Source organism: Anser anser, assembly GCF_964211835.1.
Source record: "Anser anser genome assembly, chromosome: Z".
NCBI lineage: Eukaryota > Metazoa > Chordata > Aves > Anseriformes > Anatidae > Anser > Anser anser.
In genome coordinates, this window is record NC_139723.1 from 80,473,835 (window position 1) to 80,498,100 (window position 24,266).

Sequence of the window (24,266 nt, forward strand, 5' to 3'; positions counted from 1 at the left end):
TGGAACCACTTCAGCCTGAAGAGCCATCAGGGGCAGGAGCAGAGCTTTGCAAACCTGGCAAGGTCAGCCTTCATTTTTTGTGCAAAACAGGTGCAACAACTCTCCCATCTATCTGCAAGAACCCCCTTTTGTCTCCACCTTGTGCAGCTGTCTTTCTTTAGGTAATCCTAATAGGGACAAGAACAATTTTCAGGAAATAACTTGTTGTTTCTTAGAAGTAACATTAGAAATCCCTTTTGTAGCAAAGACAATTGCCCAACTGCTACCTTCCCAGAAGTGTGAAGAGGTTACCAGGAAATTAAAATAAAAGCTATGGGGCTGACTCTAAGTTTTTCATACACCTGGCCTGGAAGAGACATCTGATTGGAGGGGCCTATGCAGGTGTTCAGAGTTAAGGAATGTGGACATGAAGAACCATGATGCTATGGGGCCAGTATCTTCCAGGCCTGGTGTCTATTTTGTGACTGCATAAAACTAATTTATTTATTTATTTATTTATTTATTTTTAGGTCCCCGGGGAGGGTGTCTGTGCTGTTTTAGCACTGAGAAGAAAAGTTCTCCTAGGCTGGTTCAGTGGTAGGACTTCAATATGAGCAGATCACATTTACCATAAAACTGTAAACTTTAGGAAGATGAGTGTGTTTTTTGCTGGTTCCTTTTTAGGACTTGTTGTCTTTCCTTTCTGCTTTAAGTAGAAGGCAGGTTCAAATCAATGTTTTAGAAAAAAGCACCTTGGTTCTTTTTCCTTGACCCCTGCCTAGTTTTCTCTCCAAGAAAGCCATGTTTTCTGTTAACTGTTGGAGAAACTACAATCTTTGTGTTTCCATGACCTAGCCTGTTTTTTTTTTTGTTTGTTTGTTTGTTTTTTTTTTTCATTAGTACCACAAAGGTCTCAGCAGAAAATCCTCAAAAAACCCCTAAAGCCCTACATGTTTCAGGTGAACATTTGTTTCATGTATGTGTCTGGAAAGAGGGTAGTTTTGGGGGTGCCAGGTGCTGTGTAGGGTGGGAAGCTGACAGGGGTGTGCTGAGCATAGCTAAGGGGTGATGGTGGTGACTCTGGGTCAGGACAGGTGAGCAAATAACCCACCAAGTATGTGGCAGTGATTTGATGTATTAACTACTACTGTTCCTCCCGAAACTTATGTGCACCAAAAAGAATCAAGATGGTGCTCTGGACACTGCATTATCAAAGGATGAAGGTATTTTGCTGCTTCTCGTGTCTTAATTCTGGGCTAGGAAGAGTCTGAGAGAACAATGTTCTGGTAAGGGCATTTATGCGACTCAGAGGAGACCTCAGATCTGGGCCCTGCTCCAAAGTACGGATTTGTTAGAGGAGTATTTCTGCTGATGGAATAGGTGCTTTTGGGGTTGAGTAGAAACTGAGTAGGGCATTTGAGGTTGGGACATAAGCACCACAAATTATGGTGCTTTTTATCTATCCATTTATTTATTCATTTAGTGGCTGTAGCACCGACTTTTGCCTATATTTCATGCAGTTAAGAACAGTAGTAGTTTCTAATTTCTTGGGGGAAGACAAGAATATAGGTTATGAGGTGCTTTTGTGTGATGTTGATGTCAATTGTATAAGTATATAATATTCTTGCTGCTCTTGCTGATGGCACCATGCATGGTGCAGCACAAGGAACACTGGGCTGGTGGTCAAAAAGCTTTAAATTCATTTTTTTTCCCTTGGCTGCTGAGTTACTATATGGCCTTGAGTGTGTGACTTCTGTTTCTTTCAGCTGGAATTTTTCTTGGAGCATGAACAGCACCTTGCACTGGGGGGCACTGATTACAGCTGAGCTTTCTAAGCACAACCGTATCACATAAAGCAAACTTATGAATTATTTCTACTGGTTGTCTGAGAGAAAACAAATTTATTCTTACTCTTGTAGTAGAATATCATTACTATTGCAAGGAAATGGAGTTTCTCCCAGCTGTGCAAAACTGGTGACAGAACTAGGGAGCTTTGAACTTCCCATTAATTTGCAAATGCATGAATCGTCACTGACTGGCAAGTAGGATTTACCTTTGTGTTTTTGTTTGCTTGTTTATTTATTTATTTGTGGGTAAAATTCACTCTTCTCTGTTTAGGTTTATAAAGCTATTTAATTTGAGGGTGATGTAGAGGGCTTAATGAGTGCATAGGTGTGCAATTCCTCTTTACAGAGAAGTTCACTCTTATGGCAGCAGGAGACTATCTCCGCTATGCTCTTAGCTTCATTTAGGATTAGGTACATGTTGGTGATGTGGAGGTTTCCTTGTATCTGGAATTTGGACTTACAATCAGAGTTGGTGTGCGAAGTTATACCGACACTGCTTTTGGTGGAGCATCATCTTTTTGCAGGGATGTCTTACTTCAATGACTTTTGGTTCTGCATCCTTTGACTGGAAGTGACATGGTGTTTCCTACCTGCTGAAAGTCCAGAAAGAATAAAAGACCTGCTTTCCTGTTGCATCTCAGCATTTCCTCTAATGCTAGACAGAGGCACTGGTTTGCACCCGGACTTCACCAATCATACCTTAAACCCAAAGACTAGATTAACTTCGTGCTACTGCAAAACTTTAAAAAAATAAAAAAAAAAAAAAAAAATGGATTCCTTGCAGGAAGTTCAGTGTGCTTTGTATCTCTTCAGACTACCAGAAATCCTTCTTCTGTGGAGTTGGATCAAGACAGCTTGAATAGGGCAACCTGGCTGTAGGCTGGTGTTACTCACCTTCTCTCCATGGAAAAAAGGTTAACTTAGCACTAAGAATACAAGGCCAATGTGATGGTGGTGTCAGTGCCTCTCTCTCCATCCCTTCTTTCCTTCCCTTCAATAATTTCTGATTTTATTATCCATTTTCAGACAATCTGACTAGGTCAAAAATCTAAGTGACTGAACTGTTCAAATTTTATGAAAATGAGTGTTTGGGTAGAGAAGACATTTAAATTAAAAATGCCCTAAAGAGACACCACAGTGATAACTCAGCCATATTACCTGAAAGAACTTGAGTTCTGCTGTTCAAAAATCTTTTCAAGTTTTCTGTGTTTTCCAGTATGTTCAGCTGTGTTGGATAGCACTTGCTGGAGGAATCCTCTTAGTGGGGCCCTTCATGCCAAGAGCACCAGTGACTCAGAAAGGAGCCAGCCTGGGTCTCTTGGGTGATGCCAGCTACAAGCTAGTGTAACCAGCCTTGCTTTCTACTAGGCCCTGGTTGTCCATACTGCATATCTGAGGGCCAGCTCAGTCCCCTTTGTAGATCAATCCACGCATGGGTAGGAATTGTCTGTAGCATGGTCTTTTCTGTGCTCTTAGAGGGTTTCAACTTACCCTGTTTCAAATACAGTTTGACACAGCAAGAGTCGTGGTCTTGCTTTCTTTGGGAACTGCTGGGCTGGTGGTCAGATCAGGTTATGTGTGATCTTGCAGAGACCAGCATGGGTTTTTATCTACAGGAACAACAAAAAAACACCCTATGGCCTATGTTCTCCTGAGTGTATGAACATTTCATTATTACCCCCTGCATAGAGAATCTCTGCTTTTATTTCCTTCACTTGCTCATGATCATCGTTTAAAATTTTTTCCTCGAACTCCAAATTACCACGTTAATCTTCAGTGTCTGCAGCAGGATGGTCTGTTCTGAAGGACCTGCTAAGGAAGCAAAGGTGGGAGCCAGTGCAGTGTACTTCTGAAATCATTGTGTTTAACTCGGTCCAGCCTCCTGAAGTTCTCTGGGTGCCTGTCGATTCAACTCCTCACAAACCCTGCTAGGAACAAGCACTGAACTCATTAAGAAAACATACAGGAGCTAGCGCGCGCCTTCCTCATCAGGGATTTGTCTGCATGAAAACGGGCAAAAGATGCCTTGCAGCAATTACGCCAGTGAGTACCTTGAAAGCTGATTTCTTCACAAAATGACTTTTTCAAGCAACTGTGCTGTCTGTCTATCTAGGGGTGGTACTGTCTGTCAGTCTGTCCTTTCTGTATAACCCTGAAAGTCCCTGGCAAATTCAGCACAATATGACAGAGAGGAGAGGTCTCAGAGACTATTATAAACTTCATTAAAGGAATGACTGATAGTGAAATCACTGAAGAAAAGGCTACTAAGCTCACCCTTTAGTAGACATTAGGGAATCCGTATGGAGAGCGAGACATCAAAAGTAAAGCATCACCAGTTTTCTCTGCTCTCCGAACAACTTGTTTTTAGCTCTGTTGGACCTGAGTGAGACAGGGGAAGGACAGATTTAATTCACCCGCCCTGGCAAGGGAATATGCTTAGCCCCTGACATCATTATAGACGAATCCCTCCAGGGATATTAAAAATGGAGAGCATAGTTCAATCTTGGTGGCGTCATGTCCAGAGGGCCAGTGGGAGAAATCCTCCTTGCCTAGTTAGGCTTAAAGCGAAACTTAACACAAGGAGGATGACTAAAGTGCATTTAGAGCGAGTGATTTATGTAAAACTATAACCTTTATAAAATAGGATTAAGTGCCAATGTGCTTACATTTGGATGGGGAAGGCTTGTTATTTGCCCTGCAAGAGTTATGGCCAATAGGTCTCTGCAAACGGAGACTGAGGAAGAGACAGAGAGTCTCAGTCGCTCTTGTGTTTTTTTTCCCTTTGCTTCTGCCCCGCCTCCTTCTTTCATTAAAGCTACACATCATATGAAGTGACACCAGCCTCAGAGAGTCTCTGACAAAACCATTGCATGGAGCCTCAGGACAGAACTTGCTGCAGTTCATGTTCTCTCCCTCTGTCCTTCCTCTCCCTGCCTTTTGCTTTCCTAGTGTACATCCAATAAGTCAGACGAAACTTAATCTTGTTTGCTCTGTCTCTCATTTGCTCTTCCTTTCTCTCTTCTCCTTTTCTCTTGGTGCTCTGCTTCCTTGTCCCTCCTCTGCCCTCCAGCTTCAAGTTGTTTTATGTTGCTCTAGAACAGCAGCACTTTTTGGGCTTACCTTTATTCTTCCCTGTTTCTGGCCTTCTCCCTTGGTTGCAGATCAATAAGTGCAAACAGTGGGCAAGGGAACATCAGCAGAATAAAAATGAATTGATACAGCTCAGTCCCTATTATACCTCTTAAATTGTTGAATGGGCTGATTTTTTACAGAAATTGTATGATTGGAACAGAGGGAGCAATTTGCTTTTTTGTTCTGAGACCCACAGACATTGGGTGCTCCTGCTCAGAAACCCACATGGTGTCTTGGTGATGAATCCCTCATCCAGGAGGTGCAGGCTGTTGAGGGAAATGACCAGTGGTCAGTGACGATTAGCTAATTTCACGAGAATCCATTTGCTTCCCCCTCCCAGTTTATATGTCAGAGCCCTGGCTACTTTAGGATCTGCTTGTGGATTTTTTTTATTTTGTTTTCTTTCAGACTCTAAGTGTATGTAAAAACCTACCAAGAAGAGAGTGGATCCAGCAGCCAGAAATTAGCTAAGAAGATAAATTGTCAATGCCTTGCTTTTTCTTATTGTTTTGTTGTTTTGTTTGTTTGTTTTCTTTTTTACAAAAAACTTGTTTAATTAGCAGACATGTTGTGCTGTAATTGCTGAGCTGGGAGCTTGTACTTATACCTGTATTTCTGTGCAAAAACTTTCTCCTTTTCTGTACCTTCTTCTGTGGAAAATGGGACACAGCACTACCTGAAATGGGGAGCTCAAATCACTTAAAAATAATCAGTGTCCAATGAAATCTGACTCTGATAATTTCTTGGTTTTAGGAAAATCTCCCCCTTCTCATGCTGGTGGGAGAACAGAATTATTGGTAGACTTTGCTTTTCACTTCCGCTGCTGCTATCTCAGAAGGAAATTGTGAGTATAAATCAGTTGGGGGCTCTGATCCAGCTATTGTCTTCTCTTTTTGACTGCGGATCGCTATGTTTTCCTCCCTATGAAATGGGAATTAGACTCATGGAAATGCAAGGCCTGTAAAGCCTTATCATGCTTATCTTATCATGCTCCAGTTTTCTGCTGGTATCATTGCAATGACTTCCGCATTCTTTGCTTCTGGTACATATTGGGATTTATGAAGATAAGAGTAACTGCAATAAGATTCCTCAATATTAGCAAGAACAATTAATTTCTAGTCTGAGCACTTACATGACATGTGCCAGTTATTGATGGATGACTAGTAAAAGAGGCAGAAGCTATGCTCAATTTGAATTCTTGCTTCTCCAACCCTTTTCAATATACTCTCGACTTTAGCCAGGAGCTGTAATGATATGTTTCTGCAATAAGTCCGTTCTCCCTCAAATTTTTCATCTTGATTCAATATGATTTCTCCCTCAAATGGTTACCTGCTGCTGCCAGGGTTTGGAGCACGGATCTGCGCTTGAGACAAAACACAAAGACATGTTCACGACCTGGCTTTTTCAGATTTCCAGCCCTCCTGCTCTTGACTAAACTGGCCATAGTGTAACAGCAACTTTTCTTCTGGGGATTGCTTTAGTGCTGCAGCTCATAGCACTGCATTCAGCAGGGAGCTGGGAGAGTGGGGAGGCAACTGAACTCCCCACTCCCAACACTCAAGACATCCCAAATCAGTTTGATTACAGTTTTGTTTGAAAGCGGCTGGGTCCCTTAGAGTCTAAATGGTTGTTGTGTTTTACAGATGGATTATTACAAATCCTTAGGGAGGGGAAAAAATTAACAAGGAAGATAAAGCAGGAAAACCACTGTTGCAGCAGTTGTACCAGCTTCAGTTGCCCAATGGCTGCTGTTGTGTAATGCAATCCTTATATACAGTGCATTACCGACTTCCAATATGCAGTAATATTTACATTAGCATTAGGACACCATCAAGCCTTTACTTATCCACATAGTTAAAATTGTTATCTGTATATGAACCCCAGAGATGATATATCTAGTTGTCAGCAGTGACCTGATGATAATAGCAGTACAATTTAGTTACAATATACAATATCATTAATCATCCAAATGTAGCATAAACAGAATGGACCATTTGCTAAGGTCTTTCCGGGGGTGGGAGGAAGGTCCCTCACTTATAACAGCTGTATCAGCCAGAGGCTTTCCTAAGGAAAGGGGGCTGGCAGAAATGGGGTCCAGGGGAAGATGTCTGAGGGGTGAGGTCTTCCATCGAAATCAGAATCACCTTCAAGGGTGGTACATGCCTCTATTTATTAGCATTATGCTACATATGCTAATGGCAGACTGTACACTATTTCTGAGCATTAACATCTGCTCAAAGCAACAGACTTTCACTTACAGAAACTGATTTAAACTCAGTGAAGCAGATAAACACAGAAATCTAAGCAGGTGGCTGCGACTGAAGGAAGAATTCTCAATTCCTGCACTCAACCGATGAACTTCACTAAAACCATAATTAATATTCAGATAACTATATTCCAACTCATAGAATAAACAAGATCATTTAAGGGATGCAAATGTCTACCTGGGATGAGGGGAGGCAGGGGCTCGGGTTTGGAATACAGAGTGGTTTGAATATAAATCCAAAGCACTCCTTAATTTCGTACTGCTGCCTTTGATGTTGGCCTGGGCCAGAAAACACAAATAGCAAGAGGACGTTATTGCATTGTTCACAGGCACAAAGTGGGAATTCAACTTTTAAGCAAACAGTGTGTGGAAGGTAATAATAGAAAGGGACCTTTGCTTGTAGGGTGCTTGATGGTGTATTGACCTTGTTACAGCAGTGCTAGTTAGTTTGGTCACTGCTTTTAAAACCGTAGCCTTTCATTTGGAAAACTTTGTAGAAGCACTGTAAAGATATGAACAGAAGAAGTCTCTTTCTGTTCTCTCCAATCACACTTGGCCAAGTTTTGTGTTGAGCACTGATAGCTGGTTCCAAGAGAAAGACCCGCCAGTGTTCCAGCCACGGGATAATGTTGCAAAAGTCTGCCCTGTTTCTCTCAAATTCCAGACTCATCTAAAAGGTTGGATGGACTTTAAATCTAATCTGGCTGAGCCTGAATCTTGGAGTGAAATGCTAAATGGGGTTGAATTTTACACAGATTCAGCTTTTATTGAGGGTGTTTCATGTGGTTCCAGAGGTACTGTTTCTCCGAAAGAGTTGTGATAGTTCTTTTTCTTTCACAAAAGGTATATAACCTTCCGGTCAGTCTGAAAGACATATTCAAACCTTGTATGCTCCAGCTAGGACTTTGGACTGGTATTTCCTTGTTTGCCTACAAAAGACTCAAGGCTTTACTGTTCCCTCCAAATTACTTTTCTCCACTGTTGACCAGATGCGTGGACTTTGGTGGGACATACAGTGCATATATAGTCCTAAGTTTTCAAGAACTGTGGATCAGATCACAATCCTGATAAAATTGCTCATTACTCTTCATTACATGACAAACTAAATCACATCAGACTTAGAAAATCCCTTGCATTGAAAATGGTGAGAGGCTGGGAAAATGTTTGAGAAAAGTATTGGATATTCTTGCCCTGTTCTCACTGCTCTCTAGGCATTTTCTCGAGGCCACTGTTGGGTGTGGAATGGCTTTGGGTACTCCATACCTCCAAATCAGTATGGCTGTACTTAAGCTATTGAGAAAGAAACATTTTTTTTTCCTCTTTGTATTCTCTTTATATCTTTCATGTTTGCAATTTTTCTCTGCAAGTCCAGAAGGTAAAAGCTTTGTTTTTAAAGCTGAAACTTGTGTTCACTGGACTACAGGAGAGGGTGATTTGCAATGAATAGCAAGTAAAGCAAAACTTACAGGATAACTTTGAGACCTGACCCTCAAAATAGCTACAAGCACCACGTGCATACTTGTATAACCAATTTGATTTGACTTTTTTTTTTTTTGGTGGTATTGATATCTCCTTCAGTTCCTACAAGCTTCGTGAGTTTTGCTGTACTTCCTCACAACCACACCCAAGGTGTGTGAGAGTATGAGAATCTTTACATATATATATGTGTATATATATATATAATTTGTACATCTTTCAGCCAGTGTTTAAATCTTTAAGATTCAGATTTTCTCAGTTAAATATTTTGAAACAACAAAAATTAGAGATCTCAAAATGTACTGTTTTGAGATAAAACGCTTGAATGTCTTTTGTCTCAAGATTTTTCATTCAATTTCACAACTTTGGAAAGTTTTTTCCATTTTTCTGAATGCATCAGAACCAATAATAAAGCACTATCAACCTGTAAACTCGAACTTCCTGTTATCCTTGAAATCAAAAGTAACAAGTTCATTGTCTTCCAAGCTCTAATAGCAACTCCCTCTTCTGTGTACACTGAGAATCACAGGATGCAACTATGCCACCTTGATCTTCTTAGTAGGAGTCCTAGCATAGAAGATACCTAAGATACCTACGATACTGTGAAGATTTGGAGTTTGCTCGTGTTAATCCTCTCACCAGTATTTTCCCTCCACACATACAGGTTCACCTAATTTCCCTCTATGGATTCGGGACGTTGGAGTCTGCTAGATGGTTTTTGTGCTACAAATCATTAGGAATGCGTGGGCAAATTCTGCTCCGATCTATACACATGCAATCTATTTGACTTGAGTGAGGCTGCACCCAGTTAAGGACTTCATCATATGCTCAACAAAGTCAATCATAAAGCTTCTACTGGCTTCAGCTGTGCAGGATCAGGCCCTAATGGGGGGCAGAACGCACGATATTATTATCATTTTAAAATTATTAGCTTCCATATGTTCCCAGATTTGTGGGTATTTAAAATGACTGTTTGAGGCATGCATGACTTTTTGAAATTCTGTTCAAAAGGATTTGTTTCTTTTGAATATTAACAATCTGAAGGATTTTTTAGATGAAATTGTTAGGCTGTTGTGGCTTTTTTTTTTTTTTCCTTTGTGCTTAATTGTATGCACGTGATTGGTTTCATTGACTGTTTTGGAGGGGTGCAAAAAGATTTGTCTGAAAAAGTGTTCTGTATGAAGTCACAAGGGGGAAATGAAAAGAATGCCTACCAATCTGTTAAAAAAAATAAAATCGCCCAAGTGTGTGGTATCAATTTTCAGGGAAGGAAAAAAAAGGGTGTTTGCATGAGCCCATAATGCAGTCCTAAGTAAGTCTTCACTGCCAGTTTGAAAGAAGAATTTGTTTGAGGGAAAGTGGAGCCAAAGCACCTGCTGAAAAAGGAGCTTGCCTTTGGGTAAGGGGGGTGCTGCTGCTTTCCTACCCTCCAGAAGCAGAGGGGAGGTGTGAGGGTTACAAAGCAGTCAGAAATCTCCTCCTGAGCAGTAGGACAGCTGTACCAAGATATATAGTTATTATAGACATATATATAGCAAATAAACCTGACTGGAATCAGGACATCAAAAGACTGATGCTCTCTCCCAAGTATTCATCCTTTAAGTACTGTGTCTTTCTTTCTTTCTTGTTTTGTTGACTGCCTATTAGTGTGCTAATCTCTTGGGGGAGATTACTGAACAAATAGCTATTGGACAAAAATAATGACAGGGAAGAAAAGCACAAGAAAAATGTAAGAAATGGAGGAGGGGTCCACGATATGGAAGCGGAACTGCATGAACTCACTGCCTGCTTTAGGGCTGAAGGAGGGCAAAGAGCCTCATTTCCCAATGGGTCAATGGGGGAGGACCTAGGTCCTCACAGTGGGGGACTTGTCACCCTTACAGTATCTGTCCCTGCCTGCCCCAGGAGGAATAGGAACGTGTCGTTTACGGGAGCAATGGCGGGCTGTGCCTGGTTCCCCCGTTTGCTCTTCCTGCAGGGCTGATGGATGCTGTCCCGGTGAACATTTCAGATTAAATCAGGTACTTCTCAAGCTGAACAGCCTGAACTGGGAGTTGTGGCACACTCATGGCCTGCATGGACCGGGCATGGAGCTGTGGGCCACCCGCGGGGACCTCCAGCAGCTCCCAGCTCAGTCTCCTCCGCCCTGCTGCTGCAGCCCAGCCCCAGTCCCACCGGAGGCACAGCTCGACGCGAGGCATCTGATGTGACCGATTTCCCAGCTAACTCTTTTGGAAAACAAGAGTTGGAAATCTGTTGTCAGCATTACATGTTGCACAAATATTGTCACTTCCCGGGAGGAGATGTTTATCTGTATTTGCCAAGGACTGCTTTTGAGCTGGACATTGAACCTGTTTCCATGCAATGATTAACAATGGCGGCAGAGCGAACAAAGGGAAACAGCTTGGGGTGAGCTGGTTTGTGGAAAAAAAAAAAAAGAAGAAGAAGAAAATCCCCATAGTCTGATAATGCCACAGTCAAGGGAAGGCATTCTGTAATCTGGGAACAGTCCTATATATAGCAATATGCCTGAGTGCCTCTGGGGAGCTGAAACACTTATAAATCTCATGTATTAGATGGAGGCAGAGCACAGCACTCTCTCTGTTCATATGGAGGTGGCTGTTTCTAGTGGTTCTTGTGCTTCCTGGAGTAATATCCCAGTACTCCAGGCTGCAACTTTAAGAGAACTCTCTCTCTTCCTTTCTTTTTTTTTTTTTCTTTCATTTTTTTCCTGGCTTCTTTAGCTCTTTCTTAACTTCTTTTTTTTTTGTTTTGTCTACATTTTTGCTTCATTTTGGGAGACTGAAGGCAGGCCGTTAGCTTGATGACTAGATTTGCACGGCTTTTTTGTCAGCTGATATTTGTACAGGAAAAATAGCTTAGCAGGAAGAAAAGCTGTTCACAGACTTGGAGGAATTTGGCAAGTTGTTTTAAAGAGGGAAAAAAAAAAAAAAAAAAAAAAGCCCAAGCATTGACTATCTAAAAAGAAAAAAAAAAGTTTATTAGTGGGATTTTTTTTTTTTTTTTAATAGCCAGTGCTTGGTGCAAAATACCTTGAAATATATATATATATTTTTTACCTAGAAAATATAATTAATTCTTCAGCCTAAACTCTTTTTTTTTTTTTTTTTGGTCTATTGGGAAAACCAAACAAAGCAAAACACAAAGCAACCAAACCTCCCAATTCAGACTTCAGCAACTAGCTGCTTGCACAGCCGTAGTCCTGGTTTCTCACTGGCGCTGCAGCCCCTGGGTTTCGCTGCCATCTCTGGCACTGGTGTGCCCCATGTCCTTGGTCACCTCCTCAGATCTTCTTCCCCCATGCATATTTGTGCAGCACCTTGCACAGAGGGGACTGCTGTTGGCTGCGACCTGAAGGTGTCACTGCTACACTGTGAATGCTGACACCCGCCACAGCCTTTTCCTCAGCAGCAGGGTGGCTGCACTGCAGTTGCAATGAGCATGCAAAAAATTGTAATAGGTATTGCAAAGTACAGTTTTAGCACTTAAAAGACACCAATATATTGACCCATTTGTGTCGATATTTATTCTTTAGCAGCTGCATTAGATTGGCATATAAGCCCCTATCTAGCTTCCATTAAAATCAGTGACAAACTCTCATTGACTTAAATGGTGCAGGATAGAGCCCTAAATCTTTAATGTAGTCATGTGCATGTCTCTGTTTTTTTCTAGATAATGTAACCACTACAATGTAAAAATACATCTGTTATGCGCACTTTGCTCAAATATCTGTAAATGTGATGGTAATCACCCTTTCATATTACATGCTGTATATCAACAAGTTATTTCTACTTAGGGAGAAGGAAAAAAAAAGTTCTTAAAAAGTTCTTTTCCAGAAATGCAAATGTGCCTCTGTATAGAAATTCCCTGTTAAGGCTGCCTATAAATATTAATTCTTCATAACATATACCAAGGCTGTCTCACACTAGGAATTTCACTCGGAAGGATTCAATCCTTACGCAGTCACTGCATGCTAATACTTGTCAGCGCCTATGCATCCCCTCATTAACAGCATCAACTGGGTTAAAATAAGGCTGGCACACCGATTGCTGTCACTGGGGATGCCAGATCCTTTCCGACCTCGTTGCAGCATGGCAATAGGACCGGGTTATGTGTGGTTTTACTTGCCACTATCAGCAGTTGCTCTGCAAGTGCCTTCCCTGCTGGTTGTTTCTACCCAGTGGCAGTATGGGGGTCTTCAAGGCTTGCTAGAGTAGGGACTTTACACCAGTGCCTAAAATGGCCCTTCTGGCTGTTGTAACAGGGGAAAGAAAATCCTCAGTGGATAAAAAGTTGAGCTTCATCCCTCTGCCTGCTGTGGGTTTGCTCATCTCGAAGCAAAGGAATGAGGGAGAGCACTCAGGCTGGTGTGAAGAAGAGCTGGAAGGGCACTAAAGGACCTGGCTGTGACAAGGTGGCCGTTACCTTTGCCAGGTTAATTAGCCGAGACCCAGATCTGCCCCCAAGCCCCTCCTCGCCGCTGGCTCTTGCCCGGGCACCTGGAGCAGTGGGGCCGCTGAGATGGCTGCCAGCCACGTCGCCAAGTGACGTCTCAGCATCTCCTCACACTTCCCCCGTCTGCCGGTATCCATCTGCTGTCTCTCGTCCCCTGCTCAGCATCCCAGTGCCTCCAGGCAGGAGGTGTCCTTTTGTCCCCATCTGTGCAGCACCCAGCACAGGGGGGCTCCTGGCCTCAGCAGAGGTGACATGGGGGACAGCTGTAGCTCTCAGCCGAGGCCACGCCGCACAGTGCAGGAGGGGGCATTCAATGCAGCGAGCAGGCCGCCCTGACCTGCCTCTATCTGCTCACTTTACACCATCGTGCAGAGTTTCCTTCTCCTTTGTAGGAGCTGCAGGATTGCCCCAGGTGAGTGCACCCTCACGGCCGTCCCACTGTACCCAGTGAGGAGGAACCAGGCTGGCAGAGAAGCAGCAGCTCCCCCAGCAGTGCTGCCTTTACCCTGCTCCTTGGCACAGCTTGGGGATGGGAGTTAGTGTGAGTTAATCCTGCAGCCTACCAGTAGCAAAGTCTGAACAGCTAATGTATGTTAAAGCCTCACCGCCTCTGCTGCCCGAGCCTGTTACCTGCAGCTAAACCCTATAGAGAAGGTCTTGGCCAGACACCAAGAGAGAAAACAAAATAAAACTTTAGATGACTTGATCTGAAGCCAGGGTGTTTGAAGAGGGAATGAGGGGCATGGATTACACCTTGGATGACCCTGCTGCTCCCCTACCTGACAGGTTTCTTGTTGTCCTGGCAGGCAAATGCACAGAAGACCACAGCTCCAGTGCAGTGACTCATGCTCTGCTAGCAAACTCTCCCTGCATGCTCCAAATCCTCACTTCAACCCCGCAGCACCAGTGAGGAGACAGCAGGCTTGTAGGAGATGACTGGACTTAAATCAACATCCTCAGCGTATGTTTTTTTGGGTAGGATTTAAACCTGTTCCACGAATTGAAGAAGCTGTCTTGGCATAAGGGCTCCCCCACCCTCTTCCCCTATATAACTGCGTCTAAACTTATCTGCAGAGCTGTGGTTGTTTTGGAGGGTGTAACATACATGTTTGGCTTCTGAAATTCCTCCTGGCCCTGGTGACTTTATGGAGGCTTTCACCAGGCTTGTGTCAGCCCCCTCCTGTTTTTTGGTAGCTGAATCTGTGATTATGCGAGTGGGAGCATTTGGGGAAGGGAGATCAAAAAGGTCCCCATCTGTCTTGATTTGGGGACTTGGGTCTGGTTCTGCCCCAATAACTGTGTGAGTAGCGCTGCCCTGCCAGCCCATCCAATGCAATACGGGATTGCTTCTGAGGAGTAAAGGTGGAAGAAGAGGATGTCAGACAGCCCCTCCTGGAAAGATTTATAAATGCACCATAACCGACTTCACAGGCTCAGTGCCTTGGAGAGTAATTGAAAGAGATGTTCCATATTGATCTTTTCAGAAAGTTCAGTTTGTCTAATCTATCCCCTCCCTAGAGCTGGGTGAAAAATGTTTGAACTTGTAGCACTGGGGTGGGATTCTGCTCTCTGTCACCTGGATGTAAATGTTGGGAGGCTCCTCCGAAGGCCATGCAGCTCCCGTGGTGTAAGGGAGAGCAGGAGCCAACCCCAACCCTAGGTAAAGTGTATGATTGTGTCTGCAACTGGGCTTCGTTTGAGGAAGCCCATTTTTGATGCTGTGGGTTTGAAGCAATTTTATAGGATGGGCATGATGTCTCCATGTCGTGATGTGAATGCCAGGGATTTATTGTGTGAAATATGGAGACGGAAGATGATTTTGTGATTAGGAAATCAGACTGGGACTTGTATAATCTGTGTTTAATTCCCAACCCAGCTGTAGATTGCCTCTCTGCCCTTGGATAAGTCACTTATGCTCAGATCCATAAAGCTATTTAGGTATCTAACACCCATTGATTTCAATGCCAGTTGGGCTCTAAGTGCCTTTAAGGATCTGAGTCTTAATCTCAGTGCATCTTGGGGTTAGGAACCAAACCTATTAGATCATGACCTGGTACTTCTTTTCTCCTACTGGATGAGTGCTTGTTTCTGCCCACTTGGAATATGGTGGGTCTGTATGTGTCTGCACAGCCCCTAGCACAGCGGGGTCCTGATCTCAGCTGTTGCTGGAAGAATACAACAAAAATGTGATAACGGTTGCTGATAAATAAATAAAGAATAGAAAGCTTTGAAAGCTAAACTGCAACAAAATAATCTAAGAACCTTAACGTTACAGTCTAGGTTTGAATACTCATGTCTTTGGCTACGCATTGATCTCCTGTGTCCTATTAAATTATTCAGCCCTTCTAGCAACCTTCCCTCAAAACATCCCAAGTACTTTACATGTGTGAATTAGGCTTTGCATCCCTTCTGTCCAGACATGGGATTTTCATCTTGCTACTTTGCAGTTCAGGAAACTGAGTCACAGAACCTTGTCCAGAGCAAAAGGAACCTAAGTAGGCACCTAGGTGTTGACACAGCAAAGCATGCCAGTAAATGCTGCCTTGGGCAGACCCACAGTCCCCTTATTTCAACCAGACCAACCCAGCTTTAACCAGCTCTCTGGGGACGGGAGTCTCATTTCTACCCCTCTGATTTCTAAATCATTGTTTTCTGTCTCCTCCTCCTCATTATGTTTGTTCTTCTAATGAGAGCACTCTTCACTCTGTGGTTGTCCCTCTCCCTTGGTGAGAGCAGGCAATGTGAGGTCCTCCATGGGATTTTAAGCGAATAGGAACACATAAAACCATGATGCTCCAGAGAACCAAATTTAGAGGGCACGAATGGGTCAGGGGCCTTTCTGAATGGTTTAAATTTTTTACTGGATACACCACTGGGTGACTGGCAGTGTCTACAGGAGGACTGCAGTTGTGTCCATTGTGAGTTGTCACCAGGGAGAGAAGGAGAAAGAATGGAGAGCTTTCCCCACTCTTCTGGCCTAACCGCCCCTGCACAGGAGATGTGGGGAAATTCCTCCCCCTGCAGCCATCAGCTGGGGCTTGCAGGGCCCCTGACAGAGCTGGATGCTAGCACACTTGAACAACCAGCCTCAGCCAAGCTTGAAACCTGTGCCAGGCTGAGACACTGTCATGGTGAGCACTGGATTCTTCTTGTCTGAAGCACATTTCCCCCCCAAATGGAGACTATCCTTGATATTCACACATTTTTCCTAAAGCACCCGTGCCCAAACTTGTCACATTGCCCTCCTGCTCTTTGGGTTTCAATAACCCCAAGGGCTGGATCCTGCCTGTGGATTCACTGCAGGGAGGCAGACCTTGCTGTCTGGGGAGCGAGGAGGAGCGGGGAACCACAGAGACATCCAGTGCTTCCTGGCTGTAATGGTTCATAGCATCCTAAAAAAGCAGAAGGGTTTGGAGAGGATGTTACGGCCTTCCTTTAAAACAACCGTTCACTATGAAGCAATTAATTCATTTCCTGAATTAAAAGGAGCCTTTGGATGCTTCGTGGCATTGCAGTACACCTAACACTCGTTTAACCAGGACGAAATGGGGAGAACAATGCCAGGAGGAGGCCATTATCCTTCTCATATCCAGGAAAATGGGAGCGGTTCCACCTGGCGTTTAATTCATGTGAGTGTTGCTGATGGGTTTAAAGCTCTTCTAGTTTTCTCATGTGTGTGGAGAAAAACCAGCAACAACCAGTGACTGAACTCTCCAAATAAATTACGGGACCTTCTTCCCTCTGCTCAGCTGCCCTGTCTGTCACATCCCTCTCTCCCACTCCTTCCTTTTTCCCTTATAAAAAATAATCAGTGCAAAATAAATGAGTGAAAAGCCAACATCTTACCAATGCGTCTTTGTGGAAAGGTTTAATTTCCTGCCCTGCTGTGTTTTTGTGTGTGTATTTTTCTTTTTCCCAAAGGAGAAAAGGAAATAAAGAAAAAAGCAATGAGAGAAAAAATAAAGAGAATTGAGAACTTGACAGCCAATAAAGAGAAGCCGGTTTGAGGAAAAGAGCAGCATGATCGTGACCATATTTCCATGAGTACGTTTTCCTTGAGCCAGAAGGATCAGCTACCTCTATATGGATCTGAACAGGGGTAGAAAATATCAAGCAGGTAAAGCCTATCAGAGAACTGAAGTTTGGCATCCCTACACCCTCCCTTCCAGCTTGGAACATCTTTGTGCAAAGCACCAGCAGCCAGGCAAAACAAACTACAGGAGTGGGCAAGCGATTTGTAATTTGTGACAATTTGTGGCAAAGGGGTCTCTTCTGGGGTCTGCCTGGTGTGAAGGCAAGCCGGGCTGGGTGGCATCCCCGACGGTGTGGCGTGGAGCCATGTACCCTCCCTGGAGGGAAAACCAGGATGCTCGCTCGCAGGATCCGAGTGCCAGGCAAGTGCGTGCGGCAGAACAGATAAGAAGGAGCCACAACGTGGCAGCATTGTATCTGACGTGTGGAAGAGACAGCGAGAGTCAAGCCAGGCTGACCTTGGTCCTTCCTATATCAGATCCGAGCTGATTTATTTGGAGAGGGTCAGGGATGGAGGAGACGTCCAAGGAGCAAATTTTGTTCTCAGGTACTGGTGCCTCTGGTAACTATCCTGCACTGGATGCGAGGAAAAAGAAGGGGGGAAAAAAACAACAAAACTAGGGTGAGTTGATTATTATTCAACAAAACAGGCTGGGTTCCCTTGAGCAAGAATCTGGCAAAGCTCTGCCTGTTAGGAAATATCTGTTAACGCGGTGTGTGTGAGTCCAGCAAGATCTGACCCTTCATGCTTCCAGTTAATGTCACTCTGTTAACTTTCTGGAAGACCTCAAAGTTCTTCATGGAGAAAGACTGTTCATCCCATTTTGTAGAGCAAGGATAAGGACCACAATGACATGTTAAATATCTGCATTTTTAAAGTTAATCCCTAATTTACAGTGTCCAGCTTGAAATACTAATCGCAATGGGGACCCCTACCCCCAAATCACGTACACAAGGAACATAAAAACTAAGCAGGCACTAAAAAAAGTGACAGCCAGCTTTAATTTTTCTCTAGAAATGACTTGCTCAGCGTCTGCGGAGTAAACCAGCAGCTGAGCTAGGAAAAAAAAAAAAAAAAGCAGCTCTCCTAACTCCCAGCTCTCAACAGCCCCGTGATGGAGCATTGAATGCCTGTGTAGGGCTAGGAATCACAGGCTGTCCTCGTGGCAGGACACAAGCAAGGTGGGCAGCTTGTCTGGGCAAACCCCAGCAGCACACCTGAGTTCTGTGCCTCTCCACCCCTTCCAAGGAGAACGAATCAGGGAAAAAAAACAAAAAAAAAAGAAAAAAAAACATTTGGGTTGTGTAATGTGAGCACGAAGCTGACATAAAAATAAGGGCTTCAGCATCTGGGCTTGGTGAAGGAGGGGAAGAGGGAGGAATTGGAGGGGGGGGCGAGGAAATAACCATTTGCTGCCACCTGAAGTATTGTTTAACGCTTTACTTAAAAACGCTGACGGCTTCTGCACAGCTGTACCCACGGCAGAAGCAGCCTGCTGGCACATTGATAAAGTATTAAGATGAGTGCAGATCTGGGCACGATACAAAGAGACAAGAGCTCCTCACAGCCGAATTAAGGCAACGTGCATGAAGTGACTGTTACCTGGCAAAGGCTCGTTTTGATGCCAACGTCTTTTGTTTTGATTTCAGATCAAAGGGAGGCTAGGTGGCTTAGGGCTGGTGCTCCGAGCTGCATGGCTAACTTATCTGTGCCATTCAAGCAGGCACCCCATTGTCTGCTCGGAAGCAGGAAAAGATCTGAAATAGATGAGGAAGGGATGGGGAGACAAGGCAACAACACCTCCGTGCTGGGGAGCCCTGCAGAAGTGCATTTCAGTACCTGCCCTTCTGCTTTACGCAGGTCTGGACGCAAAGTCCTCCTGCTGCTGGTCTGGGAAGTCTGGCTCCAGACCCAGGCCTGGGGCTGGCTCTGCTCTTAGCAAGCTCTGGCTCCTGCCCCGGGATCCCCTCTGTATGTGCAGCCCCAAGCTGGTGTAACACTGCCTTGGTGTGGAAAATATCATCCCGCACACACCAGCCAGGCGAGAGCAGCCGTGCCGGTGTAACAGTGCCTGATGCCAGCACGCTTTTGCCTTCCTTCTGCTATTTGCATGTGCGTGAGTGTTTATACGTCAGTATAACCACTGTTGTACAGGTATTACAATGCCTGAGAAGTTTTGTCGCCTTGGTCATGCTGGTGCACATGAAACAGTTCAGCTTTTCTCCTTCGACAGACCGAAGCACAGTGCTGCAAAGCCTTAAGCTCTGCCAGTTCCCGCTGACTTCCAAGGAACCTCAAAGCACCTTTTGAGAGGGTCTCAGCATCTCTCCCTGCTCCCTGAAGGAGGATTGGGTCCCAGGTTAATGAAAACTAGGGCAGACTTACACCATCAGCTGTCTGAGAGGGTGCCCAGCATTTTGAGAATGAGAGATGGGAAAAAATTGAGTTACCAAGGCAATGGGCAACCTCAGCATAGCGAAGGGAAACATAAAAATACAGCCAGGAGCCAGACACTACTGCTCTGAGCCAGACTCACAATGCCCTGCATAACCTTCCTGCCTCTGTTTCCCTCTGACTTCAAGGTGGAAGAAGATGCTGGCTCACTGCAGCTCAGCACGATGTGGATGTTACAGTCGAGGTTTCTGACCCACTCTCTCTGACATGCAGATACCTTCTTTGTGTTGCATTGGAGTCAAATAGATTGGCCTTGCTGCTGCCCCTGCTGGAGCCTGCACCAAAAATAGGTTGTGTGGCATCCGACCCCATCCCAGTCCATGCATGTTGCATGGGAAAAGAGAGAACTCCAACTCCTTCCCTCTTTTCTTCCTCCTACTAGAGTGGGGCAAATCCTGATCTTGTTTAAATCACAGTAATCCTGGAAGAAATTCACAGAAGTCTCTACCTCTAGATCTCTATGGGTATAACCGAGAGCAGAATCCATCCCCATGTCCTCATAGGTGGCTCCTGAGCTGGGAAAAATACTCAGGGCTCCTTTATCTTGATGGCACAAGATGGCTCAATAAATGTAAAGCACATGTTACATAACAGTAGAATAATCTATGGTATTGAGGGCTCACAGATCCTGAAAGTCTTTTCTGCTTTGCAATGGGGGGAATTAAATAAGGAGAAAAATATATATTGAATGAAGTGCTTGTTGCAGAATATTTTTTTTAAATACTGAACTGCGAAACCTAAGTAGGGCAATACCCTCCCTTTCAACAATACTTTGACTTCCTACAGTCAGCAGATGTAATATGCATAGGATTCAGAAAGATCCCATTAAAATTCATTAAACCGTGTTTCCAGATATTTAGTAAATTTTGAAGAAAAGAAACCTATTGCCTCTTCTGCTCCGTATGATGGCCTCTTTGAATGTAATTAACCCTTAATTCATGGGTCTTTCTATCCAACTAATCTCCCACCCCGTGCCTTCCGATGCATTTTTAATACTGCAGCTAATACCACCACCTCAAATCCTCCAGCAGTCACCATGCAATAGAGCTCTTTGCAAAGGCAAGGTGCTGTAAATCTCCATAAACAGTGCTTGGATGAACAGCAAATTCAGATAAGTGATGTGTTCTTTTTCATGCCTTCCAGTTACAAACGGGGGATGCTCTTCATCCTTCAACGTACATTTTTAGCCAGGACCGATGCTGGTTTCCTACCTGCCCGGGGGATTCAGCCACCAGACTGGGGAAGCCCAACCAGCGATGAGGGGAGAGAGGGCTTTGATAAACAGCAAAGCAATGAAAAGAAGCCTAGTGATGCACATGCAAATAAACCTCCAAAATTAAAATGCAAAACAGAAATGGATACAGGGAAATGAAGAAATGGTACACATCAGCATTAGCTGTCTGGAGTGTAAAACTTTTCTCGCTTTCTTACAGGGTTCTCAGAGGCTCAGGACCTGATATGGCTGTGTCCTGAGTGCCGTAAGCTGTGACAGATTTCAGATCAGAGCTCCTGTTTACGGAGGTACTAAGCAGAGATGGGGATGATATCATGCAAAACATAAGAAACAAAAAAATATTCCTGTTTCTCTCTTCCTTTTTTCTCATCTGATAAATGAGCTGTTTGTCAGAACAGGCAGTGGAGCTGGAGGGGCCGGGGGAAAAGAGTTTGGTATAAAAGAAAAATAGAAAAGTGAAGATGATACCTGAAAATATTCTGTTTCTCTTAGCTGAGAGCAAATCCTATTCCCAGGCCAACCCTAATCAGAATCTCTCCCTAAAAAAAAAAAAAAATCAGGAAGGAAATATTTTAAATTATTGGAAGGGTCTTAGCCTCATGCACGCTTCAAGGTGTTCAAGGTACGTGGTGTTTCTTTCATGATGTCCACGTTCTGCCCCAGCTCTGAAGGAGTGTTATTTCTGAGCCACAGAATTATGCTTTTCACTTGGCTTCTGTAACACCCCTACGCTTAATTATTTCCTCTGAACTGCAGATTTCCACGGATCCAGCAAAGCATTTAAGCACCTGCTCAACTTTAAGAACCTATTGCTTTCTGGGAGGCTTTCCACAATATGAATTAAGCACACACTTTGCAGGACGGACGGTTCTGTACCATACTACAGGTTCAGGCCCTTCCCAAGGGGCTGGCTGCATCGCTCTAAAATTTGCCCATGAGCGCGTGTGCCTTTTTATTGAAGACTTTGTCATATCTGATTGAACTCTGGCACAGGGTTCGTGATCAGTCTCGGGCAGTTCGCAAAGGACAAATCCTGGCACTATGGGCTCGGACACGAGGGTTATGGTTTTTGTATCAGATGTGGATCTCACCCTAAGCCACAGGGAAGCCAGACTCGTATCTGCTGGCCTGACAAAGAGGCACTGTCATTGCCTAGCCTCGCCAAATCGGGGTATTTTAAACAGAAAGCAGACAGATTCTGTTTAAAATACACAAGACATCTATACAAAGGATGAGAATTTCAAAGTATTGCACAAGTCTTACTTTATGAGGAAGTATTATTGTTTTTCCAGAGCTGGAAAAGGAGGAGAAAAAACACAGAAGAGCTAAACTCTGCAAAATTTGCGGACCCAAGTGGCAGGCTGAGTGCTACACAGCAAGCTGTGGAAAAATATCAACAGTCAAAAGCCAAAAATCTGGTCTCTGAGCTTGCCATTCAAAGACACATGATGTACTATCCTCCTACCCAAGTAAGAGGAGCGAGTACACATGAAAAAATTAGAGGTTAAACATCCATCCGGGGGATGTGTTAACTACTCCACACGCCACTGGCACCGGGCATGGTGCCTGTAACACGACGAAAATGTGTGTCCAAGTTAACAGCAAAGTTCAATTGCTGCGAGAAGATGTGGACGGATTCATCCGCTTTATTTGTTTCCACGATTTAAGCGTTAGGCACCGGGAAATTAATCTGGGCAATAGTCAAGACAATCTGCACAAAGCCCGGTCCAATGTTGCTAAAACAAGCTGGCTGAAATGAAAAAGTGCAGCTGTGACTCCCCGCCTGATACCAACATACACAAGCAAACACACACGCGTGCACAAAAAGGCCCTGATTATTATTCTTATTATTTATGAACGTGTATGAAAAGCCAAAGGGGGCACGGTAATGCACCCAGATGCTGATTAGCTGGAGATTATATTGATGATGTAATAAAAATTCACTTTGTCTCTTAAACTGCACCAGGACAATCAGAGAGAGATTAGATAAAAATCAGAGAGAATGAATAATAGAAGGGAGAGGTAACATCGTAAACCATAACCCCCTGCAAAATGTTCTACCTCTGAGTGTCCCCGGTCAGAATAAATAAGGGCTGGAGGGTGTAAATACAGCCCGAGCGCACATAGGAAGGAGGAAGAAGGGGATTTGTATGTGTATTTTTTATCAATGAGAAGCCAGATATGTGCATGTATGTACCTGCAAGGGGTTGCAAATGCACACACACACACCTGTCTAGCTCTGATAAACAGAGAGATGATGAGAGGGAGCCATGGAGAGAAAGTGTGGTGTTTGGAGAGGGACAGATAGGGGAAGCATACGGGATGGACGACGGGGATCATACAAGGACTGTAAAGAGAAATGTGAACCTATGGGGAAGAACAGCACTGCCTCTATGTGACAGGGAGAGGGGTGCACATGTAGCCCCCGTGCCCATGTATTTCCCCACACACCTACCTGCGTGCATCCTTGCCTGACACAGGGCCCCCTGCCTCACCGAAACCCGGTCGGAGAAGGGAGAAAACTTTATCCTCTTCGAGCGCTTGCTCGAAAAGGAGGAGACCTGCTGCACATCCAGCGTTGGTTTAAGTTTACTGACCATGTTTAATATTTGATTAAACCTTTGGCACAGCTGACTATCCTGATCTGAATAGATGATCTGATGCTTTCTCTGGTAGTAAAGCCAAGCATAAGTAATAGCCGTCTTCTAACTACTGCTGCCTTGCGCATACCAGTAGGGTTCTGCCGTGTCTGAAAACCTGCTACCTGCTTCGGGATTCTTTTCAGCTGCTCAGGATTTTCAGCTCGGGATTTTTAGTATAATAAAATAGTATAATAAAATCAAACAAAACCAAAAACACTACCAAAATACTTCCCCAGCCATGCAGGGGACTGCGATTTATTAGTAGCTGAAGGAAAAATCCTTTCTTTCCCAAGACTTTCCCGGCTTAAATATTTTACCTGCACTCCTTGCTGCACTTTTTGCCTGTGGTTTGCATTATTACTCACTAAATACATTAGAAAATGCTCATCAGCTTGCTCGGCAGCTTGGGGATGTTTGTGTGGTTGCCCACACACGCACTCGCACACACACACACAGCAATTTTTTAAATAAATCACAGTAGCAGGGGTGAAGAGAGGGCACGCGGCACTTCGCAAGGGAGCAGAACAGCAAAAAAGAAAGGACATCTCCAGGATCAGAAAACAGGGGCTGCCGGAGTTTCTCCGTGCCTCCGAACACCCACGAGATGGCCACAGTCGCAAGGCATGGAGGGGATGAAGGGGACACCAGCCCGGGCTGCTCTTACCCTGTCCTTCTAGGTGAGGAAATGTCAAACCCCTCCACACCAACACAGAACAGGACTAACTAA

At 44.2% G+C, this 24,266-nt stretch overlaps 1 protein-coding gene and 1 long non-coding RNA gene across 18 annotated transcripts in view; one reads left to right on the forward strand and one right to left on the reverse strand.

The window, feature by feature from the left end:
- CELF4 (CUGBP Elav-like family member 4) overlaps positions 1–24,266 on the reverse strand; it is a 703,073-nt gene that overhangs the window by 663,400 nt on the left and 15,407 nt on the right. The gene's annotated exons all lie outside the window — the stretch shown is intronic.
- LOC310889801 lies at positions 79–23,706 on the forward strand. Of its 4 annotated transcripts, none has more exons than XR_014576799.1 (4): positions 79–1,202; positions 1,746–3,869; positions 5,712–5,802; positions 9,365–23,706. It is a non-coding gene; the product is annotated as an uncharacterized lncRNA (long non-coding RNA). The 4 variants fall into 4 exon arrangements; XR_014576800.1 differs by having other exon boundaries at positions 79–698; positions 880–3,869; XR_014576797.1 differs by having other exon boundaries at positions 79–3,869; positions 5,367–5,802.